The sequence below is a fragment of the Hyla sarda genome, chromosome 10, assembly GCF_029499605.1.
Source record: "Hyla sarda isolate aHylSar1 chromosome 10, aHylSar1.hap1, whole genome shotgun sequence".
NCBI lineage: Eukaryota > Metazoa > Chordata > Amphibia > Anura > Hylidae > Hyla > Hyla sarda.
The window spans coordinates 94,250,835-94,268,573 of record NC_079198.1 but is presented as its reverse complement, the minus strand read 5'-3'; the positions used below and the strand labels follow the sequence as shown (position 1 = coordinate 94,268,573).

The 17,739-nt window shown below is 43.6% G+C and overlaps 1 protein-coding gene across 3 annotated transcripts in view; it reads left to right on the top strand.

Annotated features, from left to right (window-relative positions):
- Positions 1 to 1,605: 1,605 nt before the first annotated feature.
- Positions 1,606 to 17,739, top strand: part of TTLL10 (tubulin tyrosine ligase like 10) — a 114,932-nt gene continuing 98,798 nt past the window's right edge. The window contains exon 1 of one of the 3 annotated variants that reach the window (XM_056542669.1): positions 1,606 to 1,692. The gene's annotated coding sequence lies outside the window, so the exon portion shown is untranslated. Of the gene's footprint in view, positions 1,693 to 12,890; positions 12,910 to 13,372; positions 13,507 to 17,739 lie in introns of those variants that run through there. The other 2 variants (XM_056542670.1, XM_056542668.1) reach the window with 2 other exon arrangements.

The following is a 17,739-nucleotide window of genomic DNA, read 5'->3' as shown; positions in this document are numbered from 1 at the left end:
TTTCCTATATCTATCTATCTATCTCCTATCTATCTATCTATCTATCTATCATAGCTATCTATCTCCTATCTATCTATCTATATTCTATCTATCTATCTATATATCTATCTATCTCATATCTATCTATCTATCTATCTATCATATCTATATCCTATCTGTCTATCTATTTCATATCTAACTATCTATCTCATATCTATCTATCAATCATATCTATCTATCTCATATCTATCTATCTATCTCATATCTATCTCATATCTGTCTATCTATCTCAAATCTACTGTATCTATCTATCTATCTCATATCTATCTATGTATCTATCTCATATCTATCTATCTCTCTATCTCATATCTATATTTCTATCTGTATATCTATCTATATATCTATCTATCATATCTATCTATGTATCTATCTATCTAGGTATCTCATATCTATCTATCTATCTATATATCTCATATGTACTGTATCTATCTCATTTCTGTCTATCTATGTATATCTATCTATCTATCTATCTATCTATTTATCTATGTATCTCATATCTATCTATCCCATATCCATCTATCTATCTATCTATCTATCTATATCTATATATCTCATAGCTATCTATCTATGTATCTCATATCTATCTGTCTATCTATCTCATATCTATCTATCTCATATCTATCTATCTATCTATATCATATCTATCTATCTATCTCATATCTATCTATCTATCTATCTATCTATCTATCTATCTATCCATCTATCTATCATCTATCTATCTATCTCATATACCGTATATCTCATATCTTTCTATCCATCTATATATCTCATATCTATCTATCTATCTAAGAAGAGGCTGCAGCACTCAAGGTTATGAGTGTAGAAAAGGTGTTTATTCCATATCAATACAAAAAGTGCAACGTTTCTGCTGCCAGTGCAGCCTTTTTCAAGCCTTTTTTATGCACTGGCAGCAGAAACGTTGCACTTTTTGTATTGATATGGAATAAACACCTTTTCTACACTCATAACCTTGAGTGCTGCAGCCTCTTCTTGGATGTGTTACCTACCTTGACCTAGGATCTTTTCATCGCTGCCTGCACCATCTACTATCTACTTGGGCGCTGCTCTACATTTTGTTTGCTATCTATCTATCTATCTATCTATCTATCTATCTATCTATCTATCTCATATCTATCTATCTATACCATATCTATCTATCTATCTCATATCTATCTATCTATCTATCTATCTATCTCACATCTATCTATCTATCTATCTCATATCTATCTATCTATCTATCTATCTATCTATACCATATCTATCTATCTATCCATCCATCTATATATCTCATATCTATCTATCTATCTATCTATCTATCTCATATCTATCTATCTATCTCATATCTATCTATCTACTCCAGTGTCTTCTACATAATTGGCACAGTTAGGTGCATATTATGTCACAGCAGGTGGAATGAGATAATGGCGCTTGTGTTATAGCGTTGTCCTATATAGTACGGTCTCCGGCCAAGAGTTGCTTAGGAACAGGCTGCTAGATGGCAGAAGGGGGGTGTTATTGTAGGCAGTGCTACACTTTGTCAAGCCAGAGTTGTGGAACACCCTTTGGTGTCCCAGCAACCAGAGAAGCAGCTTCTATGAAAAAAAAGACTTCCTGCAGTGAGTGGATCTGTCACTATCACACAGGTGAAGCCAGGTTAGTGCTGGTGGGGTGCAGTGCCAAAAGTGCACATGGTGGCGGGAAAGAGAAGGGGGGAGGGGAGATTAGCACTGAGAATCCTAAAATGCTAAAAAGTAAAGAAGTTTGGGTAAAGAAAAGTAGAAAGTCAGTGCACATCTTATCTCACATACGTCTGGATACATTAAGCTCTAAATGTACAAGATTATGGAATAGCATGGATTCAGATTAAACCCAACAAAGTAGAGTGTCAGTCAGCATTTGTGACAAGCAGACGACAATTCTCCTTCCATTATGCTGTTAATATCTAAGTCTTATTTCACTGACTAAGAGACTATGCAGGGGAAAATGCTATGTAACAATTAAAAAAAAAAACAACTGCAATCTATATGAATATCTTTGTAATAGCTTTATTGCATGAAGTTGCACATAAATAATGATTTTAAACCAATAAATCTCATATAGTAACAGCACATTTCCTTATGAGTACAAAGAGAAAAAAACATATGCAGTGAATTACCGACTGGACACAATATTGTAACATTGTATTGTATTTTCCCTTAGAGACAAAACTCTGCACTGTTTGTAAACAGATACAATACAATGGTTGTAGGCTCGCCTTGCTGTGGCAGGAAAAACATCCATAAGAGCAGTGCAGTTGGTAGAATGGCATTTGTCAGGTATTACTGTGTGACCCATATCTTACAGAAATGTTTACTGATAGTATATGTCATTAATACACTGCTCAAAAAAATTAAGGGAACACTTAAACGCCACAATGTAACTCCAAGTCAAAGACACTTCTGTGAAATCTCACTGTCCACTCAGGAAGCAACACTGATTGACAATAAATTTCACATGCTGTTATGCAAATGGAAGAGACAACTGGTGGAAATTATAAGCAATTAGCAAGACACCCCCCAATAAAGGAGTGGTTCTGCAAGTGGTGACCTCAGACCACTTCTCAGTTCCTATGCTTCTTGGCTGATGTTTTGGTCACTTTTGAATGCTGGCAGTGCTTTCACTCTAGTGGTAGCATGAGACGGAGTCTACAACCCACACAAGTGGCTCAGGTAGTGCAGCTCATCCAGGATGGCACATCAATGCGAGCTGTGGCAAGAGGGTTTGCTGTGTCTGTGTCTGTTTGCTTTGGAGGTGCTACCAGGAGACAGGCCAGAGAGATATGGAGGAGGCCATAGGAGGGCAACAACCCAGCAGCAGGACCGCTACCTCTGCCTTTGTGCTTACAGCCCAACACTGTGCAGGACCTTTGGCATTTGCCAGAGAACACCAAGATTGACAAATTCGCCACTGGCGCCCTGTGTTCTTCACAGAGGAAAGCAGGTTCACACTGAGCAGGCTGAGTCTGGAGATGCCATGGAGAACGTTTTGCTGCCTGCAACATCCTCCAGCATGACCGGTTTGGTGGTGGGTCAGTAATGGTGTGGGGTGGCATTTCTTTGGGGGGCCGCACAGCCCTATATGTGCTTGCCAGAGGTAACCTGACTGCCATTAGGTACCGAGATGAGATCCTCCGACCCCTTGTGAGACCATATGCTGGTGTGGTTGGCCCTGGGTTCCTCCTAATGCAAGAAAATGTGAGATCTCATGTGGCTGGAGTGTGTCAGCAGTTCCTGCAAGAGGAACCTGAGAATAGACAAAAGAGACCAAAGGGGGGGCACCTCATGCGTTACCAGTAAAACAATTGGCAATAATGTGACTGGTGGCGTCACCAGGCGAGAGTTGCCCTTAGGTAATGGCCGCTTACCAGAAGTGAATAGGAAATTCGCATATCAACCCAAAAAGGGTTTTCCAAGAGGAGAAAAGCCAGCTGCGGAGCCCGGGTCACAGGAGAAGGAGTAATCCAATCCTGATGGAAGTCAATTGTGGAAGAGAAAAAACGACCCTTCCAAAGGCGCTGCTGGTTCAGGTAAAAAGTAGATCCAAGCTAGGAGTATTGTAAAACTCCAGTGTTTTACAATACTCCTGGCTTGGATCTACTTCTTACCTGAACCAGGAGCGCCTTTGGAAGGGTCGTTTTTTCTCCTCCACAATTGCCTGCAAGAGGAAGGCATTGATGATATGGACTGGCCCACCCATTCCACAGACTTGAATCCGATTGAGCACATCTGGGACATCATGTCTCGCTCCATCCACCAATGCCACATTGCACCACAGACTGTCCAGGAGTTGGCAGATGCTTTAGTCCAGGTCTGGGAGGACATCCCTCAGGAGACCATCTGCAACCTCATCAGGAGCATGACCAGGCGTTGTAGGGAGGTCATACGGGCACGTGGAGGCCACACACACTACTGAGCATCATTTTGACTTGTTTTAAGGACATTACATAAAGTTGGATCAGCCTGTAGTGTGGGTTTCCACTTTGATTTTGAATGTAACTCCATATCCAAACCTCCATGGGTTGATAAACTTGACTTCCATTGATAATTTTTGGGCGATTTTGTTGTCAGCACATTCAACTATGTAAAGACAAAAGTATTTCATTTGATTAGTTCATTCATTCAGATCTAGGATGTGTTATCTTAGTGTTCCCTTAATTTTTTTGAGCAGTGTAATATATATCTGAGTTATAGTTGAAAAGAATCATTAAAATGAAAGGCACAAAACTGATCCACTGTAATATGCCTAGAGCAGTGCAAGAGAGGAAAAGCAATAATGGCACTCTTGTCCTCATATCCGACCTTATATCCTGTCCTCATATCTCGTCCTTATATCCCATTCCTCATATTCCATCCTTATATCCTGTCCTAATATCCCATCCCCATATCCCATCCTTACATCTGTCTTATATCCTGTTCTTATATCCCGTTCTCATATGACATCCTCATATTCCAACCTCATATCCTGTCCTCATATCCCGTCTTTATATGCCATCCTCATAGCCCATCCTTATACTCCGTTCTCATATCCCATCCTTACACCCTGTCCTTATATTTCATCCTCATATCTCATCCTCTTATCTCGTCCTTATATCCCATCTTCATATACCGACCTCATATCCTATTCCCAAATCATGTCCTCATATCCCGTCCTCACATCCCATCCTCATATTCCGTCCTTATATCCTGTCCCAATATCCCAACCTCATATCCCATTCTCATATGCCATCCTCATATTCCAACCTCATATCCCGTCCTCATATTCCAACCTCATATCCCATCCTCATATCCCGTCCTCATATCCCGTCCTCATATTCCGTCCTCATATTCCGTCCTCATATCCCGTCCTCATATCCCATCCTCATATTCCATCCTCATATCCCGTCCTCATATCCCATCCTCACATTCCGTCCTCATATCCCGTCCTCATATCCCATCCTCATATTCCAACCTCATATCCCATCCTCATATCCCATCCTCATATTCCATCCTCATATCCCGTCCTCATATCCCATCCTCATATGTCGTTATTATATCTCGTCCTTATATCCTGTCCCAATATCCCAACCTCATATCCCATCCTCATATTCAGTCCTCATATCCCGTCCTCCTATCCTATCCTCATATTCCGTCCTTATATCTCGTCCTTATATCCTGTCCCAATATCCCAACCTCATATCCCGTTCTCATATGCCATCCTCATATCCTGTCCTCATATTCCTTCCTTATCCCCATCCTAATATCCCGTCCTTATACCCTGTCCTTATATCTCATCCTCATATCTTGTCCTCATATCCCATCTTCATATACCGACCTCATATCCTATTCCCATATTCTGTCCTCATATCCGTCCTCATATCCCATCCTCATATCCCATCCTCATACCACAACCTTATATCCCATCCTCATATCTCATCCTAATATCCTAACCATCCTCATATCCCATCCTTTTATCTTGCCTTCATAGGCCAACCTCATCCTATTCCCATATCCTGTCCTCATATCCCATCCTCATGTCCCAACCTCATATCCCGTCCTTAGCTAAAGCTAACCATACATATTATGTATGTATCAGACTTTTGCCCAACAGATAATGTTGGGAGGTAAGATCAGGCATGCCCAGTGCTTTTTTTTGGTAGATAGCCACCATCATAGATGTTTAACAATGGCTACCTCCATTCCCGTTGATCAGAACACATAAACACATGGCCATGACCAGTATTGGGCATATGTGTGTGTATATGGGGGAGAGTGTTTATGTGTGTGTATACGGGGAACAGCTACATTATGTGTATGACCAGCCTAAGTGTTGCCCTCAGCAAAGTACTTGTACCCATATATAATGAAAATAGGTGGTGGATTTAGACCCCAATGCATCACAGGGCAGTCCACTGCAAGCCCAGGAAGACAACTCACTAGGAATCTGTCCAATTGGGCTGAAGGTCAGTCTGGGGCTGGCACTTAATCAGCTCTGCCGCCTCTTCATTCTCCAGATTGTTGTGGGTCTCAGAGGGTGGACCCTCCACTAGTGACAAGTGATGGCATTTCCTAGTGCCCCTTATCTGCCATGTGGTGAATGTTGTGACATATTTAGCCAAGAAAGCAAATGCAGGAATAAATATGTCATGAGTCAATACATTAGCTGAGCTTCACCTATTTAAAGAGTACCTCTCATGATCTTGTTAAATTTTATAATCCTCCCAGTTCACTGCCCCCATTATGGTAAACCACCCCTTGACTTTATTTTTTTTATTATTTTTTTAGTTTTTTACCTTGATATTGCTCTGTATTTTCTGCTCAGTCTCAGTCAGATTTACAGACTGGGAAGAAGCGTTACCCAGCAGGCGTAACATCATCTGAAGCCATACAGGGGAGAACTTCCTCCCTCACTCTGCTACACACAGCCCAGAGCAGTTCAGTGTGACATGAGCTATGATTAGCTAAGGCTGCACACACACTCTCAGCACTCCAGACTGCATTTCCTGATTTTGGACTACCAGGCCAGCAGGAGTCCAAAGTCTGTGCAAGAGATGGGGGAAATGTGCTCTGGACAGGTAGGGAGACACTTAGTGGCAGCTTTTTAAACACAAATAAAACACAGAAATTTCATTTTTTTACATAAAGTACATGAGAAATATGTGTATTTAACATAAGGAGTGCAATAGCAAAAATTAGTTTTAATGAGAGTGCCAATTTAAATGCTATAAGCAAGCATAGATTTGCTTTAAAGTTTATGCGATTGGCCAAAATGATGACTTCTAGGACACCATGCACACTAATCTTATCTATAAAAGTTATCCCCCATATCAGATTTGTCTTACATCACCACTTTCCACTTTTTGGTAAAGTTTATTGCTCTGTAATGTGGGCTGATGACAGTATAGATCAGTGGTCTCAATCTGTGGCCCTCCAGATGTTGCAAAATTTCAACTCGCAGCATGCGAGTTGAAATTTTGCTGGGAGTTGAAGTTTTGCAACATCTGGAGGGCTTCATTTTGAGACCACTGGTATAGATGCTGGTAGTTTATTTTATTTTGAACCCCTTAACGACCACGGACGTAAATGTACGTCCTGGTTTGGCGGGACTTCGCACCAGGACGTACATTTACGTCCTGTGTATGACCGAGAGCATCGGAAGGGTGCTCGCGTCATACACAGCAGGTTCCAGCTGCTAGCAGCAGCCAGGGATCCGCCGATAATGGCCGACATCTGCGATCGCGCGGATGTCCGCCATTAACCCCTCAGATGCCGTGATCAATTCAGATCACGGCATCTGCGGCAGTGCGCTACTTTGTATGGATGATCGGATCGCCCGCAGCGCTGCCGCGGTGATCCGATCATCCAGCATGGCGTCCGGAGGTTCCCTCACCTGGCTCCGGCCTCTCTCCCGGGGTCTTCTGCTCTGGTCTGAGATCGAGCAGACCAGAGCAGAAGATCACCCATAATACTGAGCAGTGCTGTGTCCTATACATAGCACTGCACAGTATTAGCAATCAAACGATTGCTATAGATAGTCCCCTATGAGGACTATTAAAGTGTTAAAGTGAAAGTAAAAGAAGTTTAAAAAAAAGTAAAAAACATGTGAAAAATCCCCTCCCCCAATAAAAATGTAAAATGTCCTTTTTTCCCATTTTACCCCCATAAAGTGTAAAAAAAAATAATTAATACACATATTTGGTATCACCGCGAGCGTAAATGTCCAAACTATTAAAATATAATGTTATTGATCCCGTACGGTAAACGGCGTGAACGTAAAAAAAAAAAAAAGCGCTAAATTGCTACTTTTCTGTCACAGCTTTCATGAATTTCCAAATCCCCTCCTTGATAGGAAGCAGACACCTTCTTTGCCTTTCCTTTGTAGTGTGATGATATCTCTCCTTTATAAAGAGAATTCTTGTGGAACAAAGGGATGACCCTGGAGCCTGCACCGTTTTTGGTTTCTATTAATAAACCCTGAAAAAGAAATCTGATTTGTGTGAGAAAACAGGAGTATTTTCCATCTCCGTCTGCCATAGAAGCCTAAGGTGTGGATGTGATATGAGGAAACGCTCAGCCACCTCTTTCCTGTGATCATATGACACCTTTATTAGGTGTATTGTACCTGCAGCTTCTAAGGTTTTGGTGTTTATATTACTGCCAGATTCAATTCTTATAGCTTTTAGGCTTAATGTATGATCAGTTATCTGCTAATTCAATTGTACTTTAACAGTGGATTATAAAGAATAAACAGGAAATATAGCAGGAAAGCTATAGATTGTTCTAAGATTACAATTTATGGCGGACCGTCAGTCATCTCATTAAGGAGTCTTTCATCCCCAAAAACTCCTTTTCCCACTACAGTTTTTGCATTTGCTTGATGTTCATATTTTTCCTACTGGTGTATTACCATAGTTACATACTCACTTGGTAAATTAAGCTTGTGCTAATTTAAAGGGGTACTCCACTGGATGCCATTTTTTTTTTAAATCAACCGGTGCCAGAAAGTTAAACAGATTTGTAAATAACTTCTATTTAAAAATCTTAACCCTTCCTGTACTTATCAGCTGCTGTATGCTCTAGAGGAAGTTATTTTCTTTTTGGATTTCCTTTCTGTCTGACCACAGTGCTCTCTGTTAACACCTCTGTCCATTTTAGGAACTGTCCAGAGTAGGAGAAAATCCCCATAGAAAACCTATCCTGCTCGGGACAGTTCCTGACATTGTGGTCAGACAGAGAGGAAATTCAAAAAGAGAAGAACTTCCTCTGCAGTATACAGCAGCTGATAAATACTGGAAGGATTAAGATTTTTTTTTATATATAAGTCATTTACACATCTGTTTAATTTTCTGGCACAGTTCAGACCCCCGCGATCAGACACTTATCCTCTATCCTGCGGATAGGAGATAAGTGTCTAAGCCTGCAGATCTTCTTTAACCCCTTAGGGACTCAGCCTATTTTCACCTTAAAGGGGTTATCCACCATAAGGTGATTTTAGTATATACCTGGCAGGCAGTAATGGACATGCTTAGGAAGGATCTGTGCTTGTCTTGGGGCTAAATGGCTGTGTTGTGAGATTACCATAACACTGTGGCTAGCTTTTTGTGAACTTGTATTTCCTGTTTGAGTTTTCTTTTATGACTACAAATCCCACAATTCTATTTTCCTCCCTCCCACACATCAGCCACCCCACCCATTGAAACAAAAGACCTGTGGTTTCAATCAGGGTGCCTACAGCTGTTGTATTAGTTACAGATTGATCTCTCTTCCAGCAAGCGATCGCTCCACCCATTGAAGCAGATAGGGTCCCTGTCATAAGCTGACTAGTGAGTCAGGTCTTAGACGCATTGCAACCTGGGAAAAATCTGAGATAACAGTCAATTTGTATGCTGTTAAAATAAATATTGGAGAGAACATCACAGAATAATTGTGATAAAACCGTCACACACAGGTACAGACACTATATTATGAACTAAACTAACTTTACAGCCCCTGTAGCATAGTCAAATAAAACAAATTCCTGGAATACCCCTTTTTCGTTTTTGCATTTTCGTTTTTTCATATCCCGTCCTCATATATTCTTGCCATATCCCGACCTCCTATCCCGACCTCCTATGCCATCCTCCTATCCCATCCTCCTATCTCGTCCTCCTATCCCGTCCTTTTATCCTGTCCTTCTATCCCGTCCTTCTATCCCGACCTCCTATCTCGTCCTCCTATCCCGTCCTCCTATCCCGACCTCCAATCCCAACTTCCTATCCCTTCCCCTATCTCGACCTCCTATCCCGACCTCCTATCCAGTCCTCCTATCCTGTCCTTCTATCTTGACCTCCTATCTTGACCTATCTCGACCTCCTATCTCGACCTCTTATCCCGACTAGTGTTGCTCGCGAATATTCGCGAATCTAGCACTATATATTCGTAATTACGAATATTCGTTTTTTTTTTTTTTATCACAGTACACATTACAGTGATCATCCCTCTCTGCTTCCAGCTTGTGTGGTGTAATGAAGGCTCTAATATTACTGTGTGAGACTGGCGTGCGAATTTTCACATATGTAAAAATTTATATGTGCGAATTTTCTCATATGCTAATTTTTGCTTGTGCTAATTTTGGTAGATGTAAATTTTCGCATATGCGAATTTTCGCATACGCGAATTTTTGCATATGCAAAAATAAAACGTGATTATTACGAATATAGCGAAGATATGACGAATATTCGTCCATATATTCGCGAATTCGAATATGGCCTATGCCGCTCAACACTAATCCCGACCTCCTATCCTGACCTCCTATCCCATCCTCCTATCTCGACCTCCTATCCCGACCCGTAATATGTGTACCAGGTATTGAAATATGTCCAGCCGTACGGAAGTTATGTGGGAACATACATTTCCCCTTGATTTGCATGAGACTTTAAACAAAAACCCTGACCCTCACAAATGGGGGTAGTTAAGGGTTAAATTAACAATCCTATATATTAAGTGGACATATAAGTAACATGTGACCAAGTGTTATCGAAATATCTCCAGCCGTTTGGAAGTTATGCAGTAACATATATTTCCCATAGACTTGTAAGGGACTTTAAACAAAAACCCCGCCCCTGGCAAATGGGGGTGATTAAGGGTTAAATCACCTATCCTATGTTTGTTGTTGACATATAAGTAACATGTGTGCTAAGTTTCATGTTAATATCTTTAGCCGTTTGGACTTGATGCTGGAACATACACACACACATATATATACACACATTGAGTTTTATATATATATATATATATATATATATATATATATATATATATATATATATAATATAGATCAGTGTTTCCCAACCCAGTCCTCAAGGCAAACCAACATTCCAGTTTTTTTCAGTTACTCCATTGGAATAGAACAGGGAAAAATTAAAATCCTGGACTGTTGGTGTGCCTTGAGGACTGTGTTGGGAAACACTGATACAGATATTGTAATGTTTGATACTTGTCACTTTGTAGCCCAACCAGTGTAGTGTGGTAGCGGGGTGTGATGAGGGCAGATGTTGTAACCCTAGGGTCAGATGGCATTAGCCCCTTTTATTCGTGACATCAGGGCATGGTTTAGCCTAAAACCACCCGAAGGTATACCGCTGGATCCTGGGTAGAAAGTTGGTAAAGTCTATACAGTTCAGCCAGGACCCAAGGAGGTGACCAGTGATGCAGAAACCTTAAGGGCTTGCTGGGACTTGTAGTAGGACTGGACAATTGAATGCAGACCACGCTGACTTGACAGATGACAGGGACTGACTTGACTTGACTCATAAAGCTGTGACTTTAGCTTACTTGAATTGATGGTGGCTGCAGGACTGGACTTTGAGGTCTCCAACACTCTGGACACACACACTAGGCGACTGTACTGGACCTCAGCTTAGCAGAAGAGCAGAGCTCAAAGAGAGAGAAGCTCCACCCAGGGCTTATATGGGGGAGACTAGCAGGAAACCCATAGGTCACTCTTGGGATCACCTGGTCACTGGTACCTCTTGGGTAACAATCACATGATATATCACATGGTATAACTCATAATGCAACATTACATTTTATAACACTTTACATAGTAAAACATATTTACAATGGGGAAAAAAAGTGCAGAGGGTTTTGGTGACACTGAAAGAGGCTGCCTGACAGGACAGCAGGAGCACAGATAACGCCTCCCGTACTTGGCCACCACAGTAGCAGAATCTGTTGGTGCTATATAAATAAATACATTTTTTTAATGTATAATTATAATTTATATATACATTATTATTATCAACATTAAATCCTGCCTATTCCTGGCCAATTAGAATTGTTTGAGATCCTTCATATAAACGATCGTGCTTAACCCTTTAAGGACCAGGCCCATTTTGGCCTTAAGGACCAGACCAATTTTATTTTTGCATTTTCGTTTTTTCCTCCTCGCCTTCTAAAAATCATAACTCTCTTATATTTCCAACCACAGACCCATATGAATGCTTGTTTTTTGCGTCACCAATTGTACTTTGTAATTACGTCACTTATTTTACCATAAAATGTACGGCGCAACCAAACAAATATTATTTATGAGGGAAAATTGAAAAGAAAACTGCAATTTAGCAAATTTTGGAAGGTTTTGTTTTCTCGCTGTACACTTTCCTGTAAAAATGACATGTTTTCTTTATTCTGTGGTCAATACGATTAAAATGATACCCATGATTATATTCTTTTCTATAATTGTACCGCTTAAAAAAAATCTCAAACCATTTTAACAAAATTAGTATGTTTGAAATTGCCCTATTTTGACTACCTATAACTTTCTCATTTTTCCGTATATGGGGCAATATGAGGGCTCATTTTTTGCACCATGATATGTCGTTTTTATCAGTATAACTTTTGCTTAGGTTTTACTTTTTATAAATTTTTTATTAATCTTTTTTAAAATAAAATGTGACAAAAAAGCAGCAATCCTGGACTTTTAAATTTTTTTTTGCGTTTACGCAGTTCACCGTACGGGATGATTAACAATATATTTTAATAGTTCAGACTTTTATGCATGTAGCGATACCAAATATGTGTATGAATTTTTTTTATGCTTTTTTGGGGGTAAAATGGGAAAAACATACGTTTTACTTTTTTATTGGGGGAGGGGATTTTTCAAATTTTTTTACTTTATTATTTGACATTTTTTTTTTACTTTTTTTTACACTTTTTATGTCCCCATAGGGGACTATTCATTGCAATCAGTTGATTGCTAATACTGTGCAGTGCTATATATAGGACGCAGCACTGCTCAGTATTATCGGTGATCTTCTGCTCTGGTCTGCTCGATCTCAGACCAGAGCAGAAGACCCCGGGAGACGGCCGGAGCCAGGTGAGGGGACCTCCGGCCGCTATGCTGGATGATCGGATCCCCACGGCAGCGCTGCGGGCGATCCGATCATCCATGCAAAGTACCGCACTGCTGCAGATGCCGTGATCTGTATTGATCACGGCATCAGAGGGGTTAATGGCGGACATCCGCGCGATCGCAGCCTGGACCTGCTGATAGCAGCCTGGACCTGCCGGGCATGACGTGAGCACCGCTCCGGTGCTTACGATCATGTCGGCGCATAAATGTACGTCATGGTGCGTTAAGTACCATGTCACCATGACGTACATTTGCGTCCATTGTCGTTAAGGGGTTAAAACATGCAGTAACATCAAGGACAGGGAAATCCAACCCTAAACTCACCCACTCCCTTGTCCCTACCTACCTGGAATATCCACCTAGACAATGGCACCCAGATAGGTGATGGTTCTTTCCTAAGTAAATGCACAGGGATACCCTGATAGGCTAACCAGCCCTGCTGTCAGAGAGGTTGGTAACCATGGCAACCAAGTAAAACTGACTGTGCTGATAGGAGAAGAAAGAAACTGGGACTGTCCTCTGTTTGAAAAAAAACAAAAACACAGTGATCTTTCAGCAGATGTAAGTCTTGGTTGTCCCAAGTGATTAATTTAATTAATTTAAAGCAATGGCATTTTCAGTCAACCACCTTATCTGTGTCCATTCCATGGACACATTACCAAACTCTGGTATAAGACATAAAGCTAAATTAGTACATTGTTACTAAATTAGTACCTGTGGCTGCTGGTATTGGGGAAGCTCAGTAACATGATGTACAATATACGGCTTTATTACTGAATTCAATGTATAAGGCTGAAGATCTACAGTGACACAGAGCTTCCTTGGTCTAACTATATGCAGTAAGGGGGAGATATATCCAAACCTGTGCAAAGGGTTAGGCCAGTGGTTCTTAACCTTGTTGGAGGTACTGAACCCCACCAGTTTCCTATGCGCATTCACCGAACCCCTCTTAATTGGAAAAATAAAATATGATTTTTTTCAAATTCAAAACATAGGAGGTATATATTTAAGTATATATTTATACATAGGAGGTATATATTTAAGTATATATTTATACATAGGTGCATAAAATGAACGAAACCATTAATAACAAAGAAAAAAAACATGAAAACATGATTTTCACACAAAAACATAATGAATATTTACTGCAAATCAGTGTGACTTCTGCTGTTGTCTTTCAGAGCTTTCAGAGACCAGTTTAGAAATGTGCGGCTTTATCTTGGCAAGTGCCACTCTCATGTCATTTTCGCAACAATAGCAGTGTTCCCCCACATTAGGCAGGCAGTGTTCCCCCACATTAGGCAGGCAGTGTTCCCCCACATTAGGCTGGCAGTGTTCCCCCACATTAGGCAGGCAGTGTTCCCCCACATTAGGCAGGCAGTGTTCCCCCACATTAGGCAGGCAGTGTTCCTCCACATTAGGCAGGCAGTGTTCCCCCACATTAGGCAGGAAGTGTTCCCCCACATTAGGCAGGCAGTGTTCCCCCACATTAGGTTGGCAGTGTTCCCACACATTAGGCAGACAGTGTTCCCCCACATTAGGCAGGCAGTGTTCCCCCACATTAGGCAGGCAGTGTTTCCCCACATTAGGCAGGCAGTGTTCCCCCCCATTAGGCAGACAGTGTTCCCCCACATTAGGCAGACAGTGTTCCACCACATTAGGTTGGCAGTGTTCCCCCACATTAGGCAGGCAGTGTTCGCCCCCATTAGGCAGGCAGTGTTCCCCCATATTAGGCTGGCAGTGTTCCCCCACATTAGGCAGGCAGTGTTCCCCCACATTAGGCAGGCAGTGTTCCTCCACATTAGGCAGGCAGTGTTCCCCCACATTAGGCAGGAAGTGTTCCCTCACATTAGGCAGGCAGTGTTCCCCCACATTAGGTTGGCAGTGTTCCCCCACATTAGGCAGACAGTGTTCCCCCACATTAGGCAGGCAGTATTCCCCCACATTAGGCAGGCAGTGTTCCCCCACATTAGACAGGCAGTGTTCCCCCCCATTAGGCAGGCAGTGTTCCCCCACATTAGGCAGACATTGTTCCCCCACATTAGGTTGGCAGTGTTCCCCCACATTAGGCAGGCAGTGTTCCCCCCATTAGGCAGGCAGTGTTCCCCCACATTAGGCAGGCAGTGTTCCCCCCATTAAGCAGGCAGTGTTCCCCCCCATTAGGCAGGCAATGTTCCCCCACATTAGGCAGACAGTGTTCCCCCACATTAGGTTGGAAGTGTTCCCCCACATTAGGCAGACAGTGTTACCCCACATTAGGCAGGCAGTGTTCCCCCACATAAGGCAGGCAGTGTTCCCCCACATTAGTCAGGCAGAGTTCCCCCACATTAGGCAGGCAGTGTTCCCCCACATTAGGCTGGAAGTGTTCCCCCACATTAGGCAGAGAGAGTTCCCCCACATAAGGCTGGCAGTGTTCTCCACATTAAGCAGGCAGTGTTCCCCCACATTAGGCAGGCAGTGTTCACCCCCATTAGGCAGGCAGTGTTCCCCCACATTAGACAGGCAGTGTTCCTCCACATTAGGCAGACAGTTCCCCCACATTAGGTAGGCAGTGCCCCCCCCACAGTGTTCCCCCACATTAGGCAGGCAGTGTTCCCCCACATTAGGCAGGCAGTGTTCCCCCACATTAGGCAGGCAGTGTTCCCCCACATTAGGCAGGCAGTGTTCCCCCACATTAGGCAGGCAGTGTTCCCCACATTAGGCAGGCAGTGTTCCTCCACATTAGGCAGACAGTTCCCCCACATTAGGCAGACAGAGTTCCCCCACATTAGGCAGACAGAGTTCCCCCACATTAGGCAGACAGTGTTCCCCCACATTAGGCAATCAGTGTTCCCCCACATTAGTCAGGCAGTGTTCCCCCCACATTAGTCAGGCAGAGTTCCCCCACATTAGGTTGGAAGTGTTCCCCCACATTAGGAAGACAGAGTTCCCCCACATAAGGCTGGCAGTGTTCTCCATATTAAGCAGGCAGTGTTCCCCCACATTAGGCAGGCAGTGTTCCCCCACATTAGGCAGGCAGTGTTCCCCCACATTAGGCAGGCAGTGTCCCCCCACATTAGACAGGCAGTGTTCCTCCACTTTAGGCAGACAGGTCCCCCACATTAGGCAGGCAGTGTTCCCCACATTAGGCAGGCAGTGTTCCTCCACATTAGGCAGACAGTTCCCCCACATTAGGCAGGCAGTGTTCCCCCATATTAGGCTGGCAGTGTTCCCCCACATTAGGCAGGCAGTGTTCCCCCACATTAGGCAGGCAGTGTTCCTCCACATTAGGCAGGCAGTGTTCCCCCACATTAGGCAGGAAGTGTTCCCCCACATTAGGCAGGCAGTGTTCCCCCACATTAGGTTGGCAGTGTTCCCCCACATTAGGCAGACAGTGTTCCCCCACATTAGGCAGGCAGTATTCCCCCACATTAGGCAGGCAGTGTTCCCCCCCATTAGGCAGGCAGTGTTCCCCCACATTAGGCAGGCAGTGTTCCCCCCATTAAGCAGGCAGTGTTCCCCCCCATTAGGCAGGCAATGTTCCCCCACATTAGGCAGACAGTGTTCCCCCACATTAGGTTGGAAGTGTTCCCCCACATTAGGCAGACAGTGTTACCCCACATTAGGCAGGCAGTGTTCCCCCACATTAGGCAGGCAGTGTTCCCCCACATTAGTCAGGCAGAGTTCCCCCACATTAGGCAGGCAGTGTTCCCCCACATTAGGCTGGAAGTGTTCCCCCACATTAGGCAGAGAGAGTTCCCCCACATAAGGCTGGCAGTGTTCTCCACATTAAGCAGGCAGTGTTCCCCCACATTAGGCAGGCAGTGTTCACCCCCATTAGGCAGGCAGTGTTCCCCCACATTAGACAGGCAGTGTTCCTCCACATTAGGCAGACAGTTCCCCCACATTAGGTAGGCAGTGCCCCCCCCCCACAGTGTTCCCCCACATTAGGCAGGCAGTGTTCCCCCACATTAGGCAGGCAGTGTTCCCCCACATTAGGCAGGCAGTGTTCCCCCACATTAGGCAGGCAGTTTTCCCCCACATTAGGCAGGCAGTGTTCCCCACATTAGGCAGGCAGTGTTCCTCCACATTAGGCAGACAGTTCCCCCACATTAGGCAGACAGAGTTCCCCCACATTAGGCAGACAGAGTTCCCCCACATTAGGCAGACAGTGTTCCCCCCACATTAGTCAGGCAGAGTTCCCCCACATTAGGTTGGAAGTGTTCCCCCACATTAGGAAGACAGAGTTCCCCCACATAAGGCTGGCAGTGTTCTCCATATTAAGCAGGCAGTGTTCCCCCACATTAGGCAGGCAGTGTTCCCCCACATTAGGCAGGCAGTGTTCCCCCACATTAGGCAGGCAGTGTCCCCCCACATTAGACAGGCAGTGTTCCTCCACTTTAGGCAGACAGGTCCCCCACATTAGGCAGGCAGTGTTCCCCACATTAGGCAGGCAGTGTTCCCCCACATTAGGCAGGCAGTGTTTTTCCCACATTAAGTAGTCCAGTGGTCTTCAACCTGCGGACCTCCAGATGTTGCAAAACTACAACTCCCAGCATGCCCGGACAGCTGTTGGCTGCTGGGAGTTGTAGTTTTGCAACATCTGGAGGTCCACAGGTTGAAGACCACTGATGTAGGCAGTGTTCCCCCACAGACATACAGCCTCCAGCCATATACAGTGTATGCCTGTGTACTGCCCACTTCAGTGCTCCAAACACCGCTCCGGCTATAGCAGTAGGTCTCGGGACCGGTGGTCGGAGCACCGAAGATGACTGGTCACTTACCAGGCTGGCCAGTGCACATCTTCCTCCTTCT